This window comes from Molothrus aeneus, chromosome 1, assembly GCF_037042795.1.
Source record: "Molothrus aeneus isolate 106 chromosome 1, BPBGC_Maene_1.0, whole genome shotgun sequence".
Taxonomy (NCBI): domain Eukaryota; kingdom Metazoa; phylum Chordata; class Aves; order Passeriformes; family Icteridae; genus Molothrus; species Molothrus aeneus.
In genome coordinates, this window is record NC_089646.1 from 35,652,411 (window position 1) to 35,672,469 (window position 20,059).

Consider the following 20,059-nt stretch of genomic DNA (forward strand, 5'->3'; position numbering starts at 1 on the left):
TCCGGGTCGGCAGGAGCGGCGCAGCGAGCAGCGCCACGGCAGCGCTGCCCTGAGCAGCAGCCCGGCGAGCAGCGCTGCAGCCTGTCCGGGTGCAAGGCCTGGTAATGCTCACATGTCACTTACCGGAGCGCCCGGCCACCGCTCCCAGGGCAACTTCCTCTGGCACCAGAAAAAACCCGCCTTTTGCTTTTTTTGGGGCAGTCTTTGCAGCCTGCGCCAGTTCGGTGACTAACGCAGCTGAAAACGTAAAAATTCTATAACTGAAGAAAGAGCGACTGTTTAATATTTTCCACTAAAAGCCGCAAAGCAATGTGGTGTACTGGCTCTGCTGACTAACTACACTTTAGGCAGTAAACAATTCCAGCACTTTAACTGCTTTCATATGGCACCGGTCAAGCAGCAAAACAGCCCTCATTTAACTCACTAAAGACAACAAATGCCCCAGACAAATCCTCTGAAAATTAAATGAAAAGTAAAATCTTAAAGCAATAGGCTGATTATTAAAAAGCCAGTTACTAGCAACCAAAGCTGTGGGTTTTTGCAATTAGTACAAACAAACACAACCTCAGCTTGAAAAAAAATTACATTAAGTATAATTTAAATATAATATTATTAAAATATACCATAATAATTAAGTATAATATGAAGCCCTACAACTTGCTGAATAAATACTTCAGCTTGAATCTGCCTAAATGGTGCTGGCTCGTGGGTGTATTATGTAAATGGCTTCTGTCAAAAGTTGCTGGATAAGCTTCAGTGCCACAGGAACAGAGGGAGGGTTTTTGCTCCTGCTGTGCAGCATGAAGGCAATTCTGATGTCCTTCAGTGGCTGCTAAGAGCAGAATTTGTCAAAGGTGAGCAAGTTTATAGCTCTTCAATAAAGTATTCGCACTCAGGTTTCACACAGGAATCCAGACAGAGAGAAAGACAGGTTTAAATGGTGTGTAAGTGGTTTGGATATAAATAGACATACTGAATTCCCACCTTTGGGGGCCATGGAGAGGAAAAGCTTACATGAACTCTTTTGCAAAAATGCCTACAGTAGCTTGATTGTAACATAATGAATTGCTTAAACACCTCCCTTTCCCCCTGACACTTTATGCAGGTGAAACTTATTCTAAGTGCAAAAGAGTATCTTGGTCAAGGGCTCCCTGACCTCTAGAGTCCGTGCCTGGCAGAATATAGATCCAGATTCTGATTCATCTTGAAACTTCAGATTAAAATTTCTCAAAACTAACAAATAACTTTATAAATAAATTCTGTTCATTACATAGAGTCTAGTTGTTTTGAAATCTCATACTTTTAGTCTTAATTACAAAAAAAGCAATGATTTGTATGCCACACTGCTTTGTCCAGGCATTTCACCCATTTATTAAAAAGCAACAACACAGATTCACCTGAGTACATGTGACAGCTCATGTTCTTCTTGGCCACAGCAGAACTAGTTCTAATAAACTATGGACATCCTCAAAGCTCAGCTATTGCAACACCCTACTGTCTGCTATGGAACAAAACAACCACAACACAGAAAATAGCTTGCTTTCTATTTGTGAAAAATGCCCCAAGGAACAGACACTTTAGCTTTTTGCATAACTAAACGTGCATTTTTAAAAAATTAAAACTCAGATTTTATGTGTAAAAGCAAAATACTGGCAAAATGCATACTCAAGCTTCATATGATACACACTTGTTAGATAATGGTTTTCCAGCTAAGCCCATATGTTCAGTGTAAGTGAACACTTTTCAGGAGTCAGTACATTTATGCAGAAAGCAAATGCCAAAGGTTCCATATGTTTTCTTTAGAATTACCAACTGGACACATTGCTAGGTAGAGATAATGCCTAACTTAGTTCAAATTATCTGAATGTGGTCCATTTTTTACCTTTGTAATTAATACTTCAAAGTCAGCTAGAAATTCAATAGTTACCTTAGAAAGTATGCTTTACACTCAGTTAATTGTGAAAATTCAGAACTTTTCAATTTACTCTGATAATTATTCTAGTGATCTTAGATAAAATACAATTAATATAAACTATTTCCAAAAGCAAGTTAACATATATCTCACCTAACACTGTATGTTTTTGAATTCTAACATTACAACAGAGAGTTAAATGCCAGTACATGACAGTTTGCATTAGAAAGAGAACCAACACAACTGAGTCAATATTATATTGATTTCTATAGCAATCTAAACCATGTAAGTAAGCAAAAACACCATGCTCATGATAGGACTGCGTGTGTGCAATTGCTTCCATAACCAAAGCAAAACCCAGTTCTGGATATTTAATTTTTGCTCACAATTAACTGGCATTTCCCCCTTACATCCCCTTCAACCAAAAGCTGTGCCTTCACCTCAATGCAAACAGCATCTCTAACGACCTCTTCTTTCAACTTCAAAAAACCATCCAAAGTATCTTCTGGTGTGCAAAATGCAGTTTCTGATGTTACCTAAGAGCTCTTCTAAAAACCAAAAACTGTTTAGAATTCTACTGTGAGAAACCAAACTAAGGCTTCAATTTTTCAGCAGCTTATCTAGACTAACAACTTTCTGTGTAGAAGAGCTAATAGCAACAGAGAATGAAAGCAGAGTAAATTCAAGATGATTAATTTAAGCTTCTGTTCCTCAAACTAATTTAGGAATCATAACAGAACTTTGTGAAGGTATAAAGAACATTGCATCTCAAACAGTTTGTATTAATAAAACTTGAAATAACTGAAGACAGCAGGTCATCATCATCCATCTTCTCCAAATGTCATCTATTTCCATACAAAAGCTTATGAAATCAGAAGTAGGAAAGAACGCTCAAAAATGGCCTAACTTAAAAAAAGAATGCCATGTCTACAGGGGTTTGAGTGGTGATCTGATGACCTCCACAAGATCTGTTAGCAAAGTAAGATCTCCACACTTAACTCAAATTTTAAGAAGTGCAATGATGATATCCATTTTTGTGAAAATAAAGGCTTTTGTGTGGACATGGTAGCTGTAAGGAAAAAAAAAAGTGTTGTAATTTTCAAACTACACTTGGCTTTAAGCAAATCAAGTTTTAGGAGTCTTTAATGTGTGCATATGAAGATAATATATTAGAAGAATGCAACCTGCAGGTTGAAACACAGATGTCAGCCATCTATGCTAGACAGAAAAAACATGAACTCTGAATCAGCTAAAAATAGCAAACTTTTCTATGGATCTGTCCTCTTCTCTAGGAACAAATAAGCAAAATACTGTAGCAGCGCTGCTGATGACACAAAAAACCAAAGGACAACCAGTATCAAAGAATCTAGTTAGATAAAGATTTCTCTCTTGCCAATCAGCATTTACCAAGTTTTTTCTGGGCTGAGGTTAATCCAACTGGTTTCAGGTAATATTTTGTATGATTAAAAGGATCTAGGAAAGGAAGAAAATTGTTCTGTCAGGTTCCAGTAAAAATGAAAAAAGCTTAGAACCAAGTTATATATCAACTTTGCAAGGCAAATACCTAATCTGTGTATTTCTTCATAATACAAAAATTGCTTTTAACAGCTACAGCTCTAAGTAAACAGGCATGCCCCAGTATAAGCTGATTTTATCACAAACAGACAGAGATGAGTGTTCAGCATCACCATGAATATAAGTTACAATACTTCTAGAACACTTCTCATGAGTCACTCATCTGAACTCCTCTGCTGTTTCCTCCCCACTCCTGAGGGAATGAGGTGGAGTCAGGAAAGAGAACAGTCTAAAGCAAGAAATTAGTACCTTTCTTCCCAGTTTTGTTCTGTTTATTCCAGAGCATCTGCATCTGCAGAATAGTTTTAACCCCTGGACTCCCCAGTTCTGCTTCTAAGGACATGCAAAATAGCTCTGCTTGCACTTCATTATACCATAGGCAATTCCTACTTTTTCTCGTGCAATTATACAGGCTCTGTTAATCTAAAGAACTATTTCACATAGTCACATACTATCTTGGAACACTTGGCAATTAATAAAATCCAGTATCTAAAAAGCCATTTCAGCTGAAACTGAAATACAAAGAAGAAAAATAATCCAGCAGTCATTATAACTTTCCTCAATTGGAGCAAGAGAAGAAAACTAATTAATAAAAAATGCCTGTGATTCAGATATAAACTTCAGTTGTATACTTAAACACCCAGTAACATGTTAAAAATATAATCTGATCAAAGAGCAATAAAGCACTTTGAAAGTGTTTAAAATCTACTAAGCAATTTTCTGTTTAAGACTTCTATTCTGTATGTCTGCACAATACACCTGCAGACAAACTCTTGGCTGAAGGACCATACAGCCATCACAGTACAAGATAAGTAAATACCTGAAAAAAATTAACTCTGGAGTCCAAAATATGGAGTCTAGCAATCAAACTGTGCACAGACCAAAACCCAGAAAAGTAAATGCAACTCCCATTTCTCTTAAAACAAAGTGAAAATATGAGGGTCCTGCATCTTCCAACATGTTTTCTAGCTAGGATATCACCCAGCACACTTTCCTTTTAGGCCAGATTTAAATTTACTGGCAGGAGGAGGCACCTTGTGCGCTTTCAGTGTACAATCCTGTAAACAAAAATCAACAATTTATTCTTACATTAACACACAGCACATAAAAGAAGTCCTCCAGTCTGTCTGAATTCACGCTCTCAAGGTACTTTGCAGAAAATGTGCATGCTCAGATTTATCAGCTGCACCCAAGAGCAGCCACCTCTCTGTCTTTTGGGAAACAGAAGGCAGCTCTTACATCCAACAGCTTTTCTAAATGACAACCACACGAGTCTGATTGTGGTATTGTCAGTCTTGTAAAATTGACGAGAAGTCAAAACAACTCCTGTTTCAGGGAAGAGAGACCACAAAAAGGTGCACCTATCCACATATATTGTTATGAACAGTTAAGGTACACTTGCATCCATGAAGACAAAGACCTTGACAAACCGCTTTAGCTACTGTGGTGTGGATTTTGGATAGAAGACAGGTTGTTTTTTAAGCAATTTTTCTTTCTAGGAGAGGGTAAGTGAGAGAAGATGACTTCTGTTGGAAAATGGAGACCGTATTATCTTAAAATATCAGTTTAGTTGAAAAGAGAAGCAGGCAAAACATTTCAGCATTTGTTAAACCCACATAAACACAAAATTATTACCTGTACACTTAAGGTTTTTGCAAGCATGACAGCTTTTAAAAATGTTTCCATAATACAAAAAGCAAGGCCCACAGGTTTGTTGAAAGTATTTCCACCTGTTGGCAGAGCAAAGGCAGAAAATACACTGATAGGAGCAATTCTTCTGGCCTCCTTATCTCCTTCCAGCTCATATCATGTCCCCGGCCAATTCTGGGTTTTGGCACAGAAAATGGCATCAATTACAATAATAACCACAGTGTCCTTCCAGGAATAATTACTGAGGGCAGCAATTTCAGCTGTGCACACCAGCTCTAGAAGCAGAGTTGATGAAAACAAAACAAAAATCAAAGACTCAGTCTCAGCAGTTCCCGTTTGCTCTTTCACATTCAAGCACCCTCTCCCAGCACATCCAGCCCGTTGCTGGGAGGTGAGGCTGGACAGGAATGCCAGCAAGAGCAGAGCAAAAATAACAATCCAGACACATTGGAAGAACAACCCACTGTCACAGCTGGCACTGACAGCCTGATGCTGCAGGGAATGATGCTACTACATTTTCCCAAGAAGGAGAAACAGGTAGCTTGGCTGGAGGAAATAACAACTGCAGAATTCCTAATCATAGTTTTATATCATCTATCACCTGCTTTGAAAGTGTTTATACCACTACTGTACACACTCCTGTAAATTAACTAAAATATGATCCTACTAAATTATATTAGTGCAGCTGGTGAAACAACTAAGAGAATTCCCTTTGGGCCCATGGGCACACATTTACACTGAGAATTAGTACATCTCCTTTGATCTACTTTTCTACTGATCTATAGTCATGCTCAAGATGAACAGAGGAAGTGCTGATTTTACATATTTCCTCTTTGAAAATTTCTTCCTGCAATACTGTTCCCGCAGAGGAAAAAAAAAATCAAACTCATTATTCATTACAGAAAAACTAGTCCACATCACAGAAGGTCAACATAACATTGCCTTATTTTTCACCATGTAATAGGTTTGCTCTTGCCTCTTCAGTAGGAATTAAGGGGTTTGTGGATAGCATATGGGATTCAAGGACAGACACTATAACACACAAGAACACCACAAGCCTCTCAGAGACTGCATCCTTGAATACCAGAAATTCCTTGGGATTTTCTAATGCATGGCATGATACACTTCTTCTGTCTCTGATGCACTGAAACCAATTCTCTATGTTTGTATCCCAAGGAAAAGAAGCAATTCTCACCTGGCAGCTGCTTACTCAAAAAAACCCTGAGTGTGATCTTTCATTGCTGCATGGGAAAAGAAGTCCCAGTTTCCCTGGATTTGTATGCTTTTCTGGTTTGTTTTTGAACAAACTGCTGTTTCTCCAGCAGATGATTAGGAACACATTGCATTTGGTCTGTAGGGCTCAGCTTCCCCACAGAGGCTCATTTAGCTGGATGGGCTATAAACCAATAACCTTTATCCTTTGCTCTTTTTCTAACCTTGGTTCTTTAGCTGGAAGACTGGAAACCCCCTTAAAGGAAAGGCAGCACAATGCAAAACACCCAGATTCAGCACTGGACAGTGCTGGTGTTGAGACTGAAAATGAGGAGGTTCTCACTGGAGCCAAGAAATCTGGCATAAAGATTATAATTTCCTCATTAAAACTCTGCTGGGCTGCCAGCTGCTGAGCTTCTGAAGAAGAAAATGGTAGTCAGAGAGATTTCTAGAAATGAGAATTGCTCTGCTGAGTAACCACTCTGATTCAATCCCAATCTCCACTATACTGACGACATATAAAACCTTTCATTGCAGCATGTGTGATGAGCTTGGGATGACAGACAAATCAGTTGGTCCTTTCCAGGTTACATCAAGATTATCCTCCTAATACCATTCTTTAAAACACATGTGCCCATTCCTTTCCTTTCTCCCTTTTCTTTCTCCTGTAAAATTCACTAGCTAATTTTTTCAGCACCATTTCAGTTAACACTGGAGTATGCATCGTTTTTGATGCTCCAAGTTATGCAGAAAGAACAAAGAAAGCTGAAATTAGCTAAGAGCATATGAAACTACAGAGATGTGGGTTCATAAAAAACACCTCAATTTTGGAACAGTAGCAGGCAGCCATATAAAAATGCAACACAAATTCTAGCATTCTACAAGACATTCCACGCACTTGAAAAGCAATTCTCATGACTGAATTTTTATCCTATACCTTTTAACACATTTTAGGCAGAAAAGTCATGTTAGTTATGCCAGTCAGAAGAGGACTTTCAAAGTTTTATGCCACCAACCACATCAATCCTTGTGGGTAAGTTGCCATGGTTACAAACTGTTTGCTTTTATACATTTGTCAGAAGTTCCTATGGAATTCCCACATGACCAAAATCAGCAGTGGCTGGGAGTGCTCCACCAACATTTAGGAACTTGAGTCAGAAACACATACCACTTCCACTCAGACTATTATCTGGGAAACACTAAAAAAAATGATTCATACATTTTGAGCCACGGAAGGGAGGAAACAAACATCATATTCAACTATTTAAATCCTTCACTGATGACTCACATCAGTTTAGAACATTTCCAGAACCAGTTGCTTTTCTCAAGTAACAAACAGCAGTTGCCTATTCCAAAAAATAAACAACACTGACAGACCCGCTTTCAACAGAACCATTCAACTATCAGAGAATTAGTAAAAAGGAAAGAGTTGGGTTGGGGATTTTTTTGCCCCTCCATCTCCTCCCAAAGCACAAACCCCAAGAAGGTCAGTGGATCTATCTCTGCTAGCCAAGATCAGAAAGCACACTGACTTCCAACTGCTAACTATGCTGATTTAAGTTTGATTTTAGCATATTTGCAAGAATCAGCTTGGATATGCTGCTATAACAAACAGTGCATTACCTGTCTCATTTCAGCAATATTAGCAGGGATTTATCTTAGTCCATGTAGTGCTTGGACTCACAGTTGTGTTATCTCAGCAGTAAATACTAACAAAATGTCAATCCAGTCACAGAAGCAAGAAGATATAACCAATTAAGAGTGAGAAGTAATGAAAACCCTGTGAAAACCTAAGAACCAGAGTAGAGCAATGCACCTAAAGAAGTGTTAAACAGCTCTCACTGGCTTCCAGTGATTAAATGACCAAAAGGGGAAATAACACAGGTTGGACTGAGGAACAAAGATAAAACCTAAGAAGGAGCAACTATACAGTACAGGCTGCTTTACCTCTACTAGAAGGGCATCAGGAAGAGAACACTTCCAAATCTGACCATCTTAGGGAAGGAAAGTTTACTCAGCTTCAAATGTATGTCTGCTATTCACTTAGTCTGATAAGTAAAAGAACTAAAATGCATTATCTAGAGGAAACTATTTAGAATAACAGAGTGATAACAACATATATTTTCTAAGAGTACAACACAATTTCTGCTATTCAAAACAAAGCTCTGATTTTGTCAAGAAGAAAAGGACTACAAAATCTGCTCCTGCAAAATACCTATTCGATACTTTTGTCATTACTGAAACTCTCCTAGTAGAAAGTTGAGGGAGTCCATAATACTGAGGGAAGGAAAAGGCTGAATTATTTCATAGCTCTAAAACAAAACAGAAAAACTGTGGCCTTTAAAAGTTTCTGTTCAGATTTTCCTACTCATTAGTCATGTGATGGTACAATCTGCCTACAACGCAGTCTCCCCTTCCCTGTTCCACCCAGGAATGAGTGTTGTTGCAGGGACAGAGGAGGCAAAAAGGGGGGCACATTTTAATGATGAGGGCTTTTTTCCCAGGATTGAATTTAGGAGGGAAAGGTGAATACATTCATTTTTTTAGAAGATTTAAAAGTTTTCTCTTAAAGAAAACTTTTTTTAAAATCAGTTCTCTCTTACAGAAGTTATAAGCATTGGAACAAATTTTTAAATAAATATTTAACTATTATAATACTAAAAATGCATATAACATTCCTACAAGTGCAATACTTTAAATTCAGTTTTGGGTAGATAGGAATAGACTGTGACCACAGAAGCCACAGTTCAGCTGGCTTGTTCACATGTGAAATTTTGGTTTCCATACATACCAGGACTCAAAACACAAGCAAAATGAATCCCAGTTGCTACGGATACCACTTTTTCTTTTTTCTCTTTTCAGTAGATAAACAGTGTCACTGTACACAAATTATTATGATTATCTTTAAAATAGTGTGTGTCAATAGCTGCCTCAAGCATCAGGATTTGCTGCTTGGGGAAAGCTAAACTTCCTAGAAGTTTAAATGATCCCCCTACACCTCCGTCATGTCCAAGGAAAAGCTCCTTCCTGGCAACTGAAAACAGTCTATAAAACACAGCTGGATGAAATCCACACATTCACACACACACATACAGGCACTACTGAAGAATGAGAGACCTCATCTAAAACTTCTGCCGCTGCCAAAATAGATGTGGCTTTTCCCAAAGAAGAAGCAAAGAGAAACACAGCTGCAGACAAAAGTCATCCCTGCCTGCCTCAAACCTTCCAAGGAATCCTCCCCACAATGCCCACAAGGGAAGCAGCTCTTCAGGAGGAGGGCTCTCACACATCACTACAGGATAAGAGCATGAGCACAACCTGCACTCCTTAGTTACTTTTCCTATCCATTTTTCAATTCTGTATTTAGAAGATAAAAAAGCACTTTGCTTAAAAAGTCTAATACCAAATTAACAACAGAGTATTACTTTAGAATGCTAATTAAATTCTTACCACCCTAAAAATCTGTTTGTTTGGCTTTTGGTTTTTTTTCCCTAAGTGACATTTGAAAAAGTGTATTAGTCTGATTTTAACTGCTGGTCACCACACAGACTCTTCACTCCTCCCTTCTCCGCATGATCCTTGCACATTCACATCCCTTTCCTGAGCCACTTTTATGACCCAACTGTCCCTATTTACTTTTCCTTTTTTTGCTGGCCAATTGTGTGAGCCAGCTCACCATGGGCCTGCAGCTGCCACAGAGCAGTGGGAGGGTTCAAACTGCTCATTGCAACAGACAGTGATGAGACAGCTTTGCAAACCCTCACCCATCAACCCAACTCCCTCCATCAACCATGTATCACAACTATTCCATTCTTGTATTTTCCTTAAAATATCTCAAAACAGTTTTCATCACACTGAACTTTTCCAAACTTGGACACGATTACAACCAAGTATATCACTCCTTAAATTATTTCTAATTAATAGTCATGCAAAGAATTATTAAGTTCTCCTCCCATGATTCAATATGTAAATTGCTCCTAATAAATTTCCTTTAAAAAAAAAAGCGTTTTGCAACATAGAAATTTCACAGATTGTGTTAATCAAACTGTCCCTATAGTACTAACAGTATTTATAAAGCATATGGCTCTATAAAGAAAGTACTAGAGAATTTTCAAAAAAAGCAGATAAAATCAATTATGTATCCAGAATCCACACACAAGCAATTTATGTATTAAATACAAGCACAACAAGGTAGCTACAACTTTTACACAATTATCCAACATGATCTAAAACTTGTGAGTTTGGGGGGTTTAGTATTTTTTTTTTCAATCAGGATTATTTTGGGCTTCATGTCTTCCAAAATCTTCCTAACACTGGCTTCAATCAGTGATTTATTCAATTAAGACGACACCTAGAGGAGAACTTGCAAAGTAAATTTTGACATTTTTAAGAGCCAACAAATTGCATTATAAAGGAATATTATCATACAAAATCAGAAAGATGGTATCAAAACACTACATAATACACAATACACATGAGCTGCATATTACTTATTCAAAATATTAAGAAAATTAACTTCTATACACCTTTGCCTCTAACATTCCTTTAGGATTAGGTATCTTAGAACCTACAAATAACCAAACCCCACTCAGCAAATAAGTGGGTATAAAAAGGGAGAGTATTTGGTCAAGTTTTGTGGCAAAAACGAGGCCACAGGGCATCCTGTATGCAATTGTTTTCTGCCTCTTCCTGGCAAGACAATTTTTGTTTTATAAAAGCATTGGGAAAAAAAATATACCAGATTTCTATAAAATATAAATATATTAGGAAGACTTCAATATTTAGTAACAAGAAGTCAGTAATATGGTTAGGAATAGTCCTATTTGTTTATATCTTACATAGCAAGTTGAGGAGTGTCTTCCCTAGAAAACACCTCATGCAACCAGCATGCTCATAATGCAGGGCAATGAAGAGAGAACACTGAACTCATGAACTGGTTTGCAAACTAAACTAGAGTCTAGAAATGCATCAATAAACTTACACATCTTGGTTAAAAAACACCAAATAACTATGAAAATGTAACCTTCAACTCATGCAGATATACATTTTTATAGTCTTGACTCAGCTGCTGTAACCTTGTCCCTAGAGATTTATTTCAGGCCCTAGGAAATAAAGACAACCATTTTTTCAGAAGCATTGATCACCCAAGTTTCTTTTTAGATGTACACTGACACCTCATGGCCATTTAAAAAATACTTAAGGTCTAATGCTCTCTTTGTTCTGTTTTTCTCTCCTTTTTAAAAAGTCCAATTAATTTCTTTTTCTTTTAATGAAATGTTGTCCTCTTTAGAAATGTCAATCTTAAGATGACATTATTTGGTCTATTGCTCCTTTCCTCTCAGCAAGAAACTACTTAGCATTAATTTTTGATGAGCAGTGAGGAACTCTGCCCCCCACAAACACTGTATCATGGAAGACAGAAGGACAAGGTAACTTTTCTCTCCAGCTTCAGACGCTGCAAACTGCAGGGAAGAAACCACAGCTGCTGTAACTCCTCAGAGAACAGAGAGACCAGGAAGATAAATAGGATTACTGCCATATGAAGAATGAGACCAGAAATGTTCTTCCCCAAATGACAGAAATAGCCTCTGGATAAATTTCTGGCATTACACAAAAACATTTTACTCTTTGAAGTATATGAAAACCTTCAAAGTTACACACATGATTACCTAAGAATATTAGTAAAATTCACTACTTCCTCCAGATTCTCATACTGGAAGTAGAAGTGTGTTACTTTTCACTCTTTCCAACAGGCTGACATGTATGAGAAAAACACCAAACCTCTGCTATTTCTTCCTTCTTGATTGAGAACTCTGTGGCATATCTATATAGTCAAGGCACACACTACATATCTCAAGATTGATAATCTAACAAACTACTCCTAACTAAAATTATAAAGTCTTCAACTGTGAAAAATAAAGAGTAATATATATGTAATAGGCTTGTAATGTTATTTGCTAGGGGTATTAGCAACTCTTTTTAAATACTGTAGAGGTAACTGAATTAATATTATCCAAGAAATTTAATATCCATGGAAAAAAAGACTCATTCTTTTGAAATACTTATCTTTACCTAAATATGCAAGACAAAGCCATTTAGAGGATATTGTCAGTTCTTAGAAATTAAATGCAGCTACATTATGTAATTTCTTTAGAGATGCTACTTCAAATTTCTTGACCTTCTAAGAAAGAACACTTGAATTCTATTCTCTGAAGTACTTATAACATTAATTAATACAATATTAATATTTTGGCAAAATGTGTAAAACTTCCCATGTTTAAAAAAATTATTAAAAGCAAATGTAAAAATAAGCCTTTATTCCATCTCTTTACCAAGTCTAAGGGAAAAGATTCTCAAGCATTTACTCTTTACGTAATACAAGCTTTGTTTTACATATATCGAAGTGGAATTCCTGTAGCATTAAAACATGATCAAGAAGGACAAAAAGATTCACTTCCCATATCAGAGAAACATCCAACTTCTTGCCCCACAGAACTCCTGGCTTTAACAGAGATGGAACAAGCAAACTGCCAGTCAGCATATTTTTACAACATTCCCTCCCACCCCTGCCAAAAAGCAGCAGCCAATAAATTCCATTCATCATGGAAGGAGCTTATTTTTCAGTCATTACTATCACCATCTGGTCAGCAGCTATGGAAATATCACACACAATATAAAAGATTAAAATGAGGTCATCTTGAAGTGCACACTAGAGAAAGAATCCAAGGTAACACACTTAAAAATAAAACTTATACTGCTCCCCATTATTTGCATTAAAGAGCTACCACAACATCTGCACAAATGCTAGACCACACATACTAAGTGCCACAGGCATCCAGCTTTTAAACTCAGTCAAAATTCAGACTCAAGTTTTCTCTATCAGGTGTCAGAATCAGATAAAAAATAAAGGGAAAAGAAAAAAAATTAAAAACCCAAACCAACAATGAACCTCCACCCACCCAGTATTACTAAGATTAGGGGAAAAATAAATTTTATTTTTATCTGTTTAATCCACACAGTAGTTTAAGTTATAGCACCCTAAGTGTTATATAGCAGTACAGTATTTTATAGCTGGTACTGAAATTTTGAAAGGTCAAAGAAAGAAACATGCACCATTCTGCTACCCATTACACACAAATAATGGATATGTTCAAGTCTCTTATCTGTATATGACCAATGTGTTCGGATAGCTTGTAGCTGTCTGGTGATCCAGTTTCCTCAATAATTTACTGCAAAAGAACAATTTCCAGGCACAAACAATTGCCATAACATGTATAAAGTGCATGCCCCACCCAAAAAACCAATCACCCTTCTTTCAGCAAGTGCATTTTGGAAATACTGTAGCTAGCAATGTGCTTCCAGTATTTCTAAATAAGGACATGCATCATTTTTGTATTGACAGAAGAGCAAACCATGGTTTTCAGTTTCTAAACTAAACCACTATAAGCCATCATCTTCACAGCCACTTCAACAACAGGAAAGATGGAAGGAGGAGAGGGGGAAACCAACTCTTCTTCCAGGACATTTGTCAGTGCACTTTCCTCTAAAAGTATGATTTGCATTAAAGTTGCTCTAGTTTGATTCCATGACAGGTCAGTCAAGAAAAACAACCACCAGACATATAAAACTGTAAAAGATCAGATCTTTACAGATGAGGGGACAGACCTGGAAACTGATCTTCACACAGGCCCCAAATTATAGGAGGACATCTACACCACAAAGCAGCTTGGCCTCCAGATTTCTAGCATATGATATTGAGGAACTAAGAGAAGATGGAGGTCTTCAAAACTGAAAAAATACAACCGGTAACAGCAGTTCAAAACAGAACCCACTTTTTAATTATTATTGTTAACAAAAGACATTTAAAAGGATGGTATAAAGTCTACTTGATCTTCAGTTCAAGATCCTTAGGGCAGCCAGGAGGGCACACAGCAAGCTCACTATCTTGGACATGAGGAAGGCAGACTTTGGTCTCTTCAAGGATGCCCTCAGTAGAGTGCCATGGGATAGAGCCCTAGGGGGAAGAGGGGCCCAGGAGAGCTGGATAATATTCAAAGATGGCTTCAGGCTCAAGAGCAGTGTATCCCAACAAAGTTCAGGAAATAGTGCAGAACACCAGAAGGCCTGCAGAGATGAACAAGGAGCTCCTGGACAAACACAAATAGCTTACAGAGGGTGGAAGCAAGGACAGATAGCCTGGGAGGAATAGAGACAAATTGTCTGAACAGACAGGGATCTGGTTAGAAAAGTACTGGGAGAGGTAAATCTATTCAAGGGCATTAAGGGTAAAAAAATAAATCTCCTTTAGGTACATTATTAATAAAAGAAAGACTTGGAAGAATGTAGGTCCTCTCAGGAAAGATATGGGAGACCTGGTTACCCAGGATGTGTAGAAGGCTGAGGGACTCAGTGACTATTTTGCCTTGGTTTTTAGCAGCAAGTGCTCCAGCCACACTGCCCAATTTGCAGAAGGTGAAAGCAGGAACTGGGGAAAAAAAAGAACCTCCTCCTCCTCCTCTGTAGGAGAAGATCGAGCTCGAGATCATGTAAGGAACCTGAAGGTACACAAGTCCATGGAAGCTGGTAAGATACATCCATGGGTCCTGAGGCAACTGCCCGAGGAAGTGGCTAAGCTAATCCATCATATTTGAGAAGTTATGCCAGTATAGTGAAGTTCTCACTGACTAGAAAATGGGGAATATAATTCCCATATAAAAAAAGGAAATATGGAAGCCCCAGGCAACTACAGGCTGGTCAGTCTCACCTTAGTGCCTGGCAAGATCATGGAACAGATCCTTCTTTAAACTACACTTGGGCATATGGAAAATAAGGTGGTGATTGGTGACAGTCAGCACTGGCTTCACTCAAGGCAAATCATGCCTTAGAAATTTGCTGGCTTTCTATGATGGGCTTGTGCAGCAGTGGTGACCAGAGAAGGGCAACAGATATCACCTACCTGGACTTATGAAATGCATTTGACACTGTCCTGCAAAATACTCTAAACAGGACAGATGTAGATTTGATTATCAGTGGATAAAATATTGTCTGGATGGCCTCACTCAAAGAGCTGCGGTCAGTGGTTCAATGTCCAAGTGGGGAACAGTGATGAGTGATGTCCCTCAGGGGCCAGTATTGGGACTGATCCTTTTAAATATTTTTGTCAGTGACATGGACAGTGGAGTCAAGTGCACCCTCAGCAAGCTTGCCAGCAATACCAAGATGGGTGGTGTGGTATGGTGTGGTAACACACTGGAGTAAGGGGGTGCCATCCAGAGGGAGCTTCATGGGCTGAGAGGTGTGCCTGTATGAACCTCATGTGGTTCAACAAGGCCAAGTGCAAAGTCCTGCATGTGGGTTGAGGCAATCCCAAACACAAGTACAGACTGGGCTGAGAATGGATTGAGAATAGGCCTGGGAAGAAGGACCCGGGTGTGTGGGTGGACAAGATGCTCATTGTACCCCAGCAATGTGTGCTTACAGCACAGAGAGCCAAACGTGCCCTGGGCTGCATCAAAAGCTGCATGGCCAGCAGGCCAAGGGAGGTGATTCTCCCCCTCTGCTCTGCTCTAGTGAGACCCCACCTGGAGTGCTGTGTCCTGTTCTGGGGCCCCCAGCACAACAAAGACATTGACTTGTTACAAGGAGTCCTGGGGAGAGCCATTAAGTTGATCATGTGGGACAGTAGCACCTCTCCTACAAACACAGGCTGAGAGAGCTGGGGCTGCTCAGCCTGGAGAAGGCTCCAGGGAGACCTTAGGGCAACCTTCCAGGACCTAAGGGGGGCCTAGAAGAAAGCTGGAAATAAGCTTTTCACAAGGGTAAGGAGTGATAGGACAAGGAGGAATGGCTTTAAATTAAAGGGGGGCAGGTTCAGATTAGATATTAGGAAAAAATTCTTTTCTAGAAGGGTGGTGATGTACAGGTTTCCCAGAGAGGCTGTGGACTCACCATCCCTGGAGGTGTTCAAGACCTGGCTGGAGCTTTGAGCAGCCTGGTTGTGTGGGAGGTGTCCCTGCCCATGGAAGGGGTATTGGAACTGGGTGACCTTTAAGGTCCCTTTGAACTCAAACCACTCTATACAGGGAAAGAGACCAATGCATTCCTCTCTCCTTGGGGAAAATACAAAATGTTCTTTGGAGCATTTCAACAACACTATGACCAATATTACTCTTGGAAACCAGTGAAAATGTAGCCACTTTTCTCCTGTGAGGACTGACTTAAAGCATATCCCTCAGAAAGGAACAATGTCACAGGCCCCTATTGGGCTTCACCACACGGTACAAATCATGGTGCAGAGGTTCACTGCATAGGCTGATGGGAGCAGGCAGAGGTTCTGCAAACCTCAGCATGTTCCCTACTAAGGGAAGCCCACTTTTAACCTAATTACAGCCCTGTAACAGTAAACTAAAGACCTCTGGCTTTCAGGGTTTTTGCCAGTTCTACTTTTTTATATGTATTTTTTGTTGGATTTTTTAAGGTTTCTACCAGTTGCATGGTTTTCTAAGTATCAACAAAATTGTTCCGATTCAAGAAGAAAAATTCCCAAATTACTCACATTAGCCAGAAGTTCGGAACTTCTCCTATATTCAAGTGAGTATCAGTTACAGCAGTTGCACAGCTTCTCAGTGAGAATTCAAGTTTATTAGGGCAGGGGAAGCAGACAAGAACAAAAAACCAATACAATGACCAATACCCAGCACCTCTGCAAATCTTGATGCTTCGTAATTAGGCTACTTGACCCAACTTTATATGCAAAGTTTACAAATTTCAGGGGCAAGTAGATGCAAAAAGATGCATCTTCTTCCTCATTGATAGCAGAGAAAATGATAACAAAGAATTCCTTATAGAGGAGGCTTTTGAAAATATCAGTCACAGCCCAAAACAGATAGCTACATAAATTGAACAGTCTGGGGAGGTTGTTGTAACGAAGATCTGAAGGAGTTCTGTGTGCCATTTCTCTCCTGATGCTGAGGATGAGTTTGGCCATCTATTCAGATGAAATAGATGGCCACCTCTGTGCAAATCATAGCAACTACAGAAACCTGCAGACAAAACAAAAGGAGTATAGTGAAACCATCTGAAGTCCCTACTAGTCTCAACAGGAATGTGTCTTGCAAAAGAGGGCTTTAATCAAACAGTACCAGTTTTAACAATTTGCTGCAAATGCTACAAAGCATAGTCAGGAGTACCCACAAGAAACATTTATCAACCAAAGACACTGTCAAGCTCTGCAAGTTAAGGGTCTTGCTGAACATCACTCACAAGGGAGATGGCTTCCACTGCACACCAACTGGGGAGCCCCCAGCAGCCAAACCCAGGACCTGTATGGGCTCAGCCAGAAGTATCCCATTTGCTGGGGCCAAGGACTGCCAGGCTCCAAGGTCCCAACAGAGACCACTCCAAGGTCCCAACAGAGACCAGCTCACAGAGACCAGGGTGAGATCAGCTCTGGGAGGGCTGAGAAAAGCAAATGACTACTTCTTGCTTCAGTTTTATAAACAGACTTGCCCATATGGAGCTCCAAGACAAATCACAGCTTTTGGGTTTGATTTTGAAAGTCACATGTTTAAGCAGTAGAAATGTATGGAGAAAGAAGGATTACTGTATAAGCATGAAAGGTCTTAATGAACTAAGCGAGGTTCATGTCCCACACATTGAAGCAAAAATTTCCAGCAACTGAAACTACCATTTCATGACAATCTTCCTCATCCAGCACAAGAAAGTTGTTGAGACTGAAGAGAGAAATATTGAAACTACTTCCTCTTACATCCAGCAATTCCTCTGCTTAGAAATCTATCATACTATCATGAGCTTATAGAATGCAAAGTTCCACCAAAATTGTCCTAATATCATTGCTCCCAGAATCTGGGGTTTTCCAACAAAAGTAATGAGAGCAATGCACCTCTTCATTATTGGCAAGAAGTATTACTGCTTTTTGTTTCTATGGAAGTGGTCTATATGGAAGTCTACATGCAAGTGGTATGTGGAACAGGGTAAGAACATGCTAAGTGACAATAGACTCCTATTTTCTAACCTGGTGGTAGCAACACAGAAAAAAACCATGTAGGTGCTACTTCTTTCAAAGTAGAAGTCTTCTTCAATACAGAACCAGCATAGCAGAAAAAAACATATTAATTAGAACTGGCGAACATGCAGCCTGTTGGTCAAAACTGGCCTTCTCAGCTTTTATTCAGCAGTAATAATCTGAAATTATGTACACTAGCTTCTCAGGTAAATTTACTTTTGAAGTCAAGCATTAAAAACTGCAATGCTTTTCCAAAAATCCAGAATAGTCTACAAATAACCAGTTCTTCCTCAACAGACAAGAAAAAGATGGGATTTACCTCTTCTCTAAGCCCTTATGATTTTTTCACTATGCCAGGTTAAAATATCTTTCCCTCCATAAGTGTTGCAGAGGAACACTTATGCAAGAGGAATGAACAAAAAAGAGCATAACAGCTTAAAAGTGTTTTGGCCCCCATAAAGAGCAAAGCAACTACTTCTTTGAGACCTATAAAAATAAAATTTACAGAAAACCTGTGCAAGTTGGGAAGAACAGTGGTTTTATACCAGTAAAGCAGTTATGCAAGCAAGCTCTAATTTAGACTTTTTTAGTCAACAGGGACTACTTTGTTCAGAGAATCCATAGATACTACACTGACAATAGTAGCATAGGATAATCTCCTCTAGGGAGATTCTAGCCCTAGGAGACAGCTTGACACTAACGCTCTTTTTACAGTTTCAGAACTACTTTTAAGGGTAAAGAACTTGATCTATTTTCCCATGCTAGAAGGAAGAAAGGAAGTAGCTGAACTAGTCTAAACCAGAAGGCAATAGACAAGTTGTCGTGGCTAAACAGAAAAACATCCTTCAGTTTAAAAGAAAAATATATCTGTAATTTCAAATGCAACAATGATGTTTAGTCTGGAAACTGGGACATCTCCCATATTTGCCATAAACCAGGACAAACATATAAAATGGAGTTCAGAATCTGAAGCAAAATCCCCAATGTATAAGAAATTACAGCAAATGCAACTTCAGGTGCAAAGCTAAAACACACCCATGGCTCTAAAGCAGTAATGGAAGTCTACTTGTGTTCTCCTAAAGGCTTCCATCACCAGTGACCTGCTCAATCAACCTAAACCAATTCTTCTCACGGCCTTCTACAATCCAGGTACTATCAAAATAAATACAGTTAACAAACAAAGTGCTGCCACAAACCAGATGACCTCATACAGTTTACTTGTTAAATTACAGGCATCACATCCTGACAAGTTTCACTCTTTTTTGCTTACCCATTTTATTTATATGCCAAAATAGGTAGTTACAATAGTTGCCTTTATCCAAACACATGAAGGACAGACACACTGCATACAAAACATTAGCTCAAGGTACTCAGTGTACAGGTATTGGGACAGAAGTTAATTTTCTTCACAGTAGCTGTAATGGGGCTGTGTTTTAGATTTGTGATGAGAACCATATTAATAACACAGGGTTGCTTTACTTATTGCTGAGCTATGCTTGCACAGCACCAAGGCCTTTTCTCCTTCTCACAATGCCCCACCATCTAGCAGGCTGGTGATCCGAAAGCTGTAAAGGACAGAGCTGAGACAGCTGACCCCAACTGACCCAAGAGATATCCCACGCCATATGAGATCACACTCAGCATATTAAGATGAGGGAAGGAGAATGAAGAGAGGAGTGTTTGGA

The 20,059-nt window shown here is 39.0% G+C and overlaps 1 protein-coding gene across 2 annotated transcripts in view; it reads right to left on the reverse strand.

Annotated features, from left to right (window-relative positions):
- ANKRD28 (ankyrin repeat domain 28) overlaps positions 1-20,059 on the reverse strand; it is a 120,259-nt gene that overhangs the window by 75,397 nt on the left and 24,803 nt on the right. The window lies entirely within an intron of this gene.